The sequence below is a fragment of the Cyprinus carpio genome, chromosome B24 (assembly GCF_018340385.1).
Source record: "Cyprinus carpio isolate SPL01 chromosome B24, ASM1834038v1, whole genome shotgun sequence".
Lineage (NCBI taxonomy): Eukaryota > Metazoa > Chordata > Actinopteri > Cypriniformes > Cyprinidae > Cyprinus > Cyprinus carpio.
This window is the reverse complement of record NC_056620.1, coordinates 1,457,264-1,466,415: the sequence shown is the minus strand read 5'-3', so window position 1 is coordinate 1,466,415 and position 9,152 is coordinate 1,457,264. Positions and strand designations below refer to the sequence as shown.

General features: G+C 40.8%; 1 pseudogene; it reads left to right on the top strand.

The window, feature by feature from the left end:
- Positions 1 to 1,020: 1,020 nt before the first annotated feature.
- Positions 1,021 to 8,407, top strand: LOC122142206 (annotated as a pseudogene).
- The last annotated feature ends 745 nt before the right edge of the window (positions 8,408 to 9,152 follow it).

The window sequence follows — 9,152 nt, the reverse complement described above, 5'->3', positions numbered from 1 at the left end:
TGTATGAAGATGTTTTTTTTTTTTTTCCCCCCTTTGGCAAATGTTTATTAAAGAAATGCCAATCACGTTCTGGTATCTTTAATTCTTTGTGTATTTGTGCGTCTCATGTATATCTGTAATCAAATATGTGCACCACTGCTGTGTTTATAAGTGTATCAGACACTTCAGCGGTGAAGGTTTAAGCTGCTCTATGATTGAAGTTCATTGGAGAATACTGTAATCTTAGTTTTTCAGGGACTTGTTAGTAAAATTAATTTGAACCCAATTGGAGCAGTTCTCTTGCAGTGTGACATAATAAATGCTTTTATACCTAAATATAGAAAATGAGCTCAACTAAATGTGTTTGACCAAAATGTTAATGTGTAACGCGGTCTTGTAATGCCTCGTGTAGCCGATAGTTGGCAGCAAAAACAACTTGCTCACCTCTCGTAGCGTCTGAATAAGACATTGGTCATTTCTGATATGTCTTAATACTTCTTAACATTCGGAAACTGACGAATGAAATTAATTCGATTTGCTATCGAAGTGAGAAGTCTTATTATTCGGTTATAAGTCTATGACGAAACAGAACGCACGCAAACGCACCGGCAGTGTCACGTGGTAACTGGTTACTTTTCTCAACGGTCAAAAACGATGGGCCAATCACCGTCTTGTGATCGCTGGAAAATGTTTTTAAAGCGTTTTTGTTGCTGGGTAGAATTTCCATATACGTGTCACGTACAAGTTACGTATTTCAAACCTTAATAGAGACATAAAACTTTGAAGAATAAACGTTTTTTTTTATTATTATTATTATTATTATTAAATGTCAGTCATATTACAGCTAATGAACGTAATAGTCATTCCAACATATTGTATAACCAAAATATTTAACAGAGACTAAAATATCTAGAATATGACAATATACCGTAAAAACTTTGATATATAACTAAATCTTCGTCGCTTTTCACTCATAGAATGACGGAAGCGTAGGATTCTTGAGCAAAGTGATGACGTAGTAACCCCGGAAGTAAAACGTTAGCGTCGTCATCATCAGGTGATAACAACACTTGGGTCTGATCTGCATCAAACCGAGTCCTTTATTCATCTTAATCTTTAATGTTTAAAGGGCTTATTTAACACAATGGCGCAGAAAATCAACGAGGCTCACGAGCACATCGCCAAGGCTGAAAAATAGTAAGTAGATCCAGCCTGAGTTCACTATAACTATAACGTTAGTGGTTTTATCATCGAGGAATTGGTTTTAAAATCTGCTTATACAGATGATAAAGATTATACACATAATAGCAGAGTTTTTATACTGTGATGTGTAATGAAACTGGTGGTGTGTGTCAGTCTGAAGACGAGGCTTGATGAAGTGGAAGCCTGATTATGACAGCGCTGCGTCAGAATACGCGAAAGCAGGTGAGTGAGCAGATCAGGGCTGTGCGATATGGACAAAAACACCTCGCGATTTCTTTGATCAGTTTTGCGATTTCGATTTTAATCACGATTTTGACACACACAGACATGCTTTACATTCATAAATGCATTCAGTATGAATTTGAAATATATTTCCAAAAGAAAAAATAATCACTAAGTAAAGATGTTACAAAATGTCTAAACCAGTGGTTCTCAAACCCGCGGCCCGTCACGAATTCAAATGAGGCCCACGTGCTGAACGCAAAAGAAGTATAAGCTCTAGCCTAATGTTTTTATGTAAAATAATTTTGGTTTTCATAGGCTATATTATTTTCAGATATGAGCAGACCTACTCACATAATTAACGCGTTTAATGAACATTTACACGGGAGAATTCAATACAGATAGTCATCAACAGCCATTAGTTCAAATTGAGCGTCAGAATGGATACATTTGTTTTTAAGGGAGAAAAATTAAATGTGGAAAATGCCAGCGAAGTAACACAAACAAACAAGAATAGTCGCAGTATCAGCAGTGAAAGAGAGAGCTGGACTGTCGGTTTGCCCCGCCACTGATGTTCAGGGAAAGGAAACACAAGAATAGTCGCAGTATCAATCCTTAACTGGAGAAATGTGGCCAAAACATCTCTGGAGAGAACCTCATATTATTAAATTCGAAAGTGCTTTCCATATTTGGATCAACATAGGCTACATTTGTGAACGCACATTTTCTGCAATGTCGCGTGTCAAGTCACGCTTCCGTGCACGTCTTACAGACTGCAACTTACAATCGCAACTCATTGTGCTGTTACTCCTTTCAAGACGAATTTCACAAAATTGGTCAGCTCCCGACAGCATCAGGTGTTTTTTATTATGGAGAGCAGAAATATTTATTTATTTCAATGAATGTAATCGATTAGATATCATAATATTTAGGCTATAATATTATAAATCAGGTTGGTTTGTATTGGTGAAGTAATATGTAAATGACTCGCGAGACTTGCACTTGGACCATAGTGCGGGCCCGTTGGGAAAAAAGGTTGGGAACCACTGGTCTAGACTTATGGCAAAAAAACATAAATAAATAAATCTTGTGTCCAGGGACTTTTTTTTATTTTTTGCCATGCATTGGTCATAGAGCTCATTGTAGCGTGCCTCAGGTGTTGAAATAGATTAGTTATATATTATACAGGTTCACACGTACTCCGTCAGCAGTGCGTATATAGTATGTGTATGCGGTGCAGAAGCAGCAGCGAACGAGAGCGAGTTATTGTAACGCAAAAGCACATTAAAATAATGCGCGAGCGCTAATCTCTCCGCTTTGTTTTGTCACAAAACCAGACGTGCGTGCTCAGATACACTCCGGAGAAAGTGCGCGCACTTAAAACTGTTTCCTTCTCGCTCAAACTGTGTCCTGTGCACTTACAACTCTCTCTGTGCTCATGTGCTAGATATTATGTTCGCACCTTTCTATTTCTAACCTTTTCTGTTCACATCTTTCGCATCTTTTTCTGCGTGCACTGCTGATCCCGTTAACATGGGCTCGGAAAAAAAAATACGCATCACAGACAGAGTGTGTGAACCTGGAGTTAGGCATATGCCCAGTCTGTTCTGTTCTCGCACTCCATTTAGGCGCGCTTCATTCTGATTGGTTCGGATAGCATACTGCGGGAGGTCGGGGCCCGCGGAAAATCGTGCTATAAAGCGATTTAGAAATCTCGCATTTTTATTACGAGTTCGATTATCGCACAGCCCTAGTGATCAGGTGCTACTGTCTCTGTCCGGTGATCTGAGCTCGTGGAGACCTGCTCTCTTCTTCTCCTCCTCCAGCGGTCTGCTTCAAGAACGCCCGGCAGCTGGAGCAGGCGAAGGACGCGTACCTGCAGGAGGCCGAGGCGCACACCGGAAACAGATCGTATCCTTCCGCTGCTCGCGCTCAGATTCAGGAGTCTGTCTCCGTTTATTTCAGCTGAACTTGACCACAGAGTGACACTTTCTTTGTCCTTGACTCGCTGTCCAGTCTTTTTCATGCTGCCAAGTGAGTATATTCCTTCTGATTGCAGGTATCTGGTTGTTATTGAGCAGATCATTGTGTTTTGTGTGAATTTGGTCTTCGTTTGGTCTGTGCGCAGGGCCTTCGAGCAAGCAGGAATGATGCTGAAGGTGAGTGCTGGATCTGTGTGTGTGTGTGTGTGTGTGTGTGTGTGTGTGTGTGTGTGTGTGTGTGTGTGTTGTGTGTGTGTGTGTGAACTGTGAGCATGACTGAGATGTGTGTGTGTGTAAGAAGATTCCTGCAAACCCAGAGTGTGTGTGTGTGTGAGACAGAGAGTGTGTGTGTGTGTGTGTGTGAACTGTGAACATGACTGAGGTGTGTGTGTGTGTGTGTATGAGTGTGTGAGAGTGTGTGTGTGTGAACTGTGAGCATGACTGAGATGTGTGTGTGTGTGTGTGTGTGTGTGAACTGAGCATGACTGAGATGTGTGTGTGTGTGTGTGTGTGTGTGTGTGAACTGAGCATGACTGAGATGTGTGTGTGTGTGTGTGTGTGTGTGTGTGTGTGTGTGTGTGAACGGACTGTGAGCCTGACTGAGATGTGTGTGTGTGTGTGTGTGTGTGTGTGTGTGTGTGTGTGTGTGTGTGTGTGTGTGTGTATGAACTGTGAACATGACTGAGGTGTGTGTGTGTGTGTGTGTGAACTGAGCATGACTGAGGTGTGTGTGTGTGTGTGTGGTGTGAACTGTGAGCACGACTGAGGTGTGTGTGTGTGTGTGTGTGTGTGTGTGTGTGTGTGTGTGTGTGTGTGTGTGTGTGTTTGGACTGTGAGCATGACTGAGATGTGTGTGTGTGTGTGTGTGTGTGTGTGTGTGTGTGTGTGTGTTTGAACTGTGAGCATGACTGAGATGTGTGTGTGTGTGTGTGTGTGTGTGTGTGTGTGTGTGTGAACTGAGCATGACTGAGGTGTGTGTGTGTCAGAGTGTGTGTGTGTGAGAGACAGAGTGTGTGTGTGAGAGTGTGTGTGTGTGAGACATGTGTTTGAACTGTGAGCATGACTGAGATGTGTGTGTGTGTGTGTGTGTGTGTTTTTTTTGTGTGTGAGACAGAGAATGACTGAGATGTGTGTGTAGAGTGTGTGTGTGTGTGAGACAGAGAGAGCATGACTGAGATGTGTGTGTGTGTGTGTGTGTGTGTGTGTGTGTGAACTGAGCATGACTGAGGTGTGTGTGTGTGAGTTATGGTTTGTCTGTTTGTGTGTGTGTGTGTGTGTGTGTGTGTGTGTGTGAGTGAGTGATGGTTTGACGGGTGTGTGTGTGTGTGTGTGAACTGAGCATGACTGAGGTGTGTGTGTGTGTGTGTGAGTGAGTGATGGTTTGACGATGTGTGTGTGGTGTGTGTGTGAACTGTGAGCATGACTGAGGGGTGTGTGTGTGTGTGTGTGTGTGTGTGTGTGAGTTATGGTTGTCTGCCCTCTGTGTGTGTGTGTGTGTGTGTGTGTGTGTGTGTGAGTGAGTGATGGTTTGACGGGTGTGTGTGTGTGTGTGTGAACTGAGCATGACTGAGGTGTGTGTGTGTGTGTGTGTGAGTGAGTGATGGTTTGACGATGTGTGTGTGTGTGTGTGAACTGTGAGCATGACTGAGGTGTGTGCGTGTGTGAGAGTGTGTGTGTAGGTCAAAGACGAAAAAAGGGTTTAAGCATAAAAACAATGCAATACTGCTTTAAATTGTTGTTTTTACAAAAAAAAAAAAGAAGAAAAAGTTTAATTTAATTGCAATTTTGTTTTTGGTTTTCGGAGCAAAAAAATAATTATCATACATTTTTCCGCTGATTAACAGAAGAGACACACTAAAATGTCATTCAGTGTAACAATCTCTCGTCAGGCATATTTACAAACAAAAATCAGTTTGTGACATATTAAGAGACTAATTACTTTAACCCCAAATAATAATGTGTTGTAATTTTTTATTTATTTAATAAATGTGCCACTATCCTAGCTTCTGTCCATTTGTCAGTAAGAATGTTTTACTAATTTAAAACACAATCAAATTTAGTATGCTCCATTATTCTTTTAGGTATTTTAATATGTGCTCATCAGAATAAGCATGTTGTTTGAATTTTTTTTGCATAAATATTGCGTTACACTGAATGACAATCTAACATTATTTCAACCAAATTTTGATATTTATTCTCCAAAAACTTATTTGAAACCTTAAAAGCTGACATTTTACTTACATTTAATGTGTTTCTATGGACACAAAATCACTTTTGTACATTCTTTTGATGCGGGCATCTTAACGTCTTTGACCCATTTATGTGTGTGTGTGTGTGTGTGTGTGAGAGAGAGAGAGTGAGTGTGTGTGTGTGTGTGTGTGTGTGTGTGTGTGTGTGTGTGTATGGACTGTGAGCATGACTGATGTGTGTGTGTGAGAGAGAGGAGAGATTGAGTGTGTGTGTGTGTGTGTGTATGTGTGTGTGTGGACTGTGAGCATCACTGATGTGTGTGTGTTCTGTTCCAGGACATGCAGAGGTTGCCTGAGGCTGTGCAGTACATTGAGAAGGCCAGCATGATGTATGTGGAGAACGGCACTCCAGACACCGCCGCCATGGCCCTCGACCGAGCCGGAAAGTGTGTGCTTCACAAACCTGCTTACACTCTTGGTTACTCTGGGAGAGAATGTAGTGGGTTACAGATTACAAGTTACACTATTTAAAAAAGAATAAGTAGTGTCATTTTTAAATTACTTTATTAAAGTAATGCAGCTGATTACTAGGAATGCACAATATTAGATTTTGCCGATATGCTGATATTTTTCTACTCTTTTTGGCCGATAGTCGATGCCGATACCAATGTATTTCCTTTCATTTGGAAAAAACACACCCAGGTGTCTCCTGTGTGGAAATTACAAGCAAATTGTTTTTAATAAAGCCGTTGATCTTGTTGGTTGCAGGTTGATTGAAGCGCTGGATTTGGCGAAAGCCGTTCATCTGTACCAGCAGGCAGCAGGAGTGTTCGAGGTTCGTAGCGGCTCCACCAGACACCGCACACATTAGGACCAGCTGCAGACAAACATTCCTGTCCCTTCTTCTTTCCTCAGAAACGAGGACAGACTGAGACAAGCAGTGGAGCTCGTCGGCAAAGCCTCCAGACTTCTTGTTAGACAACAGAAGTAATTATTGCTTTTATTCCTACCTGAATTTCATTTTAACCAGTCATCTAGTTTATTAGTTTGCATAAAAAACATCAATAATAAAGATTAACAACTTGTCATTTGTGACCCTGGAGCACAAAACCAGTCATAAGGGTCAATTTTTAGAAATTGAGATACAAGCTGAATAAATAATCTCTCCATTGATGTATGGTTTGTTAGGAGGACAATATTTGTCTGAGATACAACTATTTGAAAATCTGGAATCTGAGGGAGCAAAAAAAATCTAAATATTGAGAAAATCATCTTTAAACTTGTTCAAATGAAGTTCTTAGCAATGCATATTACTAATCTAAAATTAAGTTTTGATATATTTACGGTAGTGACCCAATGAAATATTTTAATTTAACATGAGCTTTACATAACATCCTAATAATTTTTGGCATAAAAATCAATAATTTTGACCCATACAGCGTATTTTTGGCTATTGCTACAAATATACTCCAGCGACTCTAGACTGGTTTTGTGCTGCAGGGTCACATTTAATATCAGAGTGTAAAGCATGTTCTGAGTGAATTAGACTAGATTCTTAGCTGTAAATCTAGAATATCCAGCATTAGCTGAGTGTATGGTGTTGTGTTGTGTTGTACATGTGATGCACTGATTTTTTTTCTAAAATGGAATTTTGTAATCAGACTATATTTATTCTACATTTGGGCCTCTAACACTATTCTATTTCTATTTCATCCCCTTGTTTTATTTTATTAATTAAAAAAAAAAAAAAAACTAAATGACTAAATGTAAATTAGTTTAATGCGAGATGAGTGATGCTCGTTACAGGTTTGCGGAGGCTGCCGTGTCCCTTCAGAAGGAGAAGAACATGTATAAAGAAATCGAGAATTATCCGACGTGTTTTAAGGTGCGTCTCTATTACTGAGCTGTGACCGCTGCATTACCACACGTGACCGTGTCCCGTTTGTGCTCAGAAAACCATCGCACAAGTGCTGGTGCATCTGCACAGAGGAGACTACGTGGCGGCGGAGAAGTGTGTTCGGGAGAGCTACAGTATCCCAGGATTCAGCGGGAGCGAGGACTGCGTGGCCATGGAGCAGCTTCTGCAGGGTTACGATGAGCAGGATGAGGAGCATGTCGCGCGTCTGCACTTCACCGCTGCTCAGATACATGGACGACGACGTGCGTCTCCCAGCATGCATCTCCACGCGTGTGACTAGAGTGCATTGAATATGAATGGTGTAATGTGGCACAAATCTGCGTTTAGTTCAGTCTTTCTAATCTTTTCATTTTCTCCTATTAGTTTCACTCACCCTTTCAAGAGTTTGGTAGGTTTGACATCAAAGCATTTGCATATTACAGTAGTGTAGAGAAAGTCTGTTGCTCCTCGTCTCCAGTAGTTTATTTCAGTCCCCCTGTAATGTCAGTCCTAAGTGATCATTTCAGCCCTTATGTATCCATAAGACGTCAGTCATATTTCATATTAGCTAGTTAAGTTCACATGCTTCAGTCGGTCATCAGGGCAGAGTACACGCTGAATACTGAACATGAAATCAATGCAAAACTCTCTGACAGAAGCTGGTTTTTATTCAGCATTGAGCACACTGTCGTCTCGCCTGTTCTTCAGTATGCAAAGCTTGCCATCAGCCTGAGGGTGCCTGGAGGAGGGAAGAAGAAGGCCGCTGCCGCCGCCGCTGCCAGTGGAGATGCTGGAGCCGCGCCGCCGGAGGAAGACGAGGATGAGTACGCTGGAGGCCTCTGTTAAAGCTCTACCAAACACATTCCTCATCTGCTGCTTCAGACTCCTCCATGAAGGAGCAAGCATGATCCTAAACATATATTCCTGTGCTGGAGGGGTTTTGTGTTTCAAGAAGCTTTCAGAACTGTTAAAAGGGGGGGAACGTCATCCGGAGAAGAAAAGCTTCTTTATGTTAGGCCTCACATGTTATGCAACGTCCTCCTCTCTCGAGTATGCATATTTATTTAGGTTTGCCTTCCAAAACTCATGTTAAAATGTAAACTGGTTTTCTCAAGTGTTTTCTGGCAAAGCTTGTTTCTGCCATGGGATAACACAAATACATAAAGGTAATTCAGCTCTTTCTTCTATAAAAACGAAGACTTGCAAGACGTGGAATTGAGACGTAATTTCAAAATTGAGAGATATAAATGCAGAATTGCGATAGACTTGCGATTCTGAGAAGAAAAGTCTGAAGCTCGAGGTATAAGCTTGCAATTGCACGAAAAAAAAAAGTGTCTGAATTGTGCAATTGCCTTTGAAAATACAAAAACAAAAGAATAGCAGAATTGCGAGATGTAAAATGTAGAATTATAAAGGAAAAAAAATTAAGAATTGCGATTTAAACTCAGAATTCCATGAAACACAGAATTTAAATAAAAACTAAAAGAGATTAGAATTGCAAGAAGAAGAAAAAAACAAGTCGAAATTGTGAGATATATATATAAAAAAAAAAAAAAAAAAAAGGTAATCACAACTTTTTTTTTTTTTTTTAATTGCATGGTGGAAACAAGCTTCAGAAAGCCCAAACCTGACCGACAGCTTCACGTTTCAGTGGGAGCTTCTGTGTGTGAATCAGGAGCT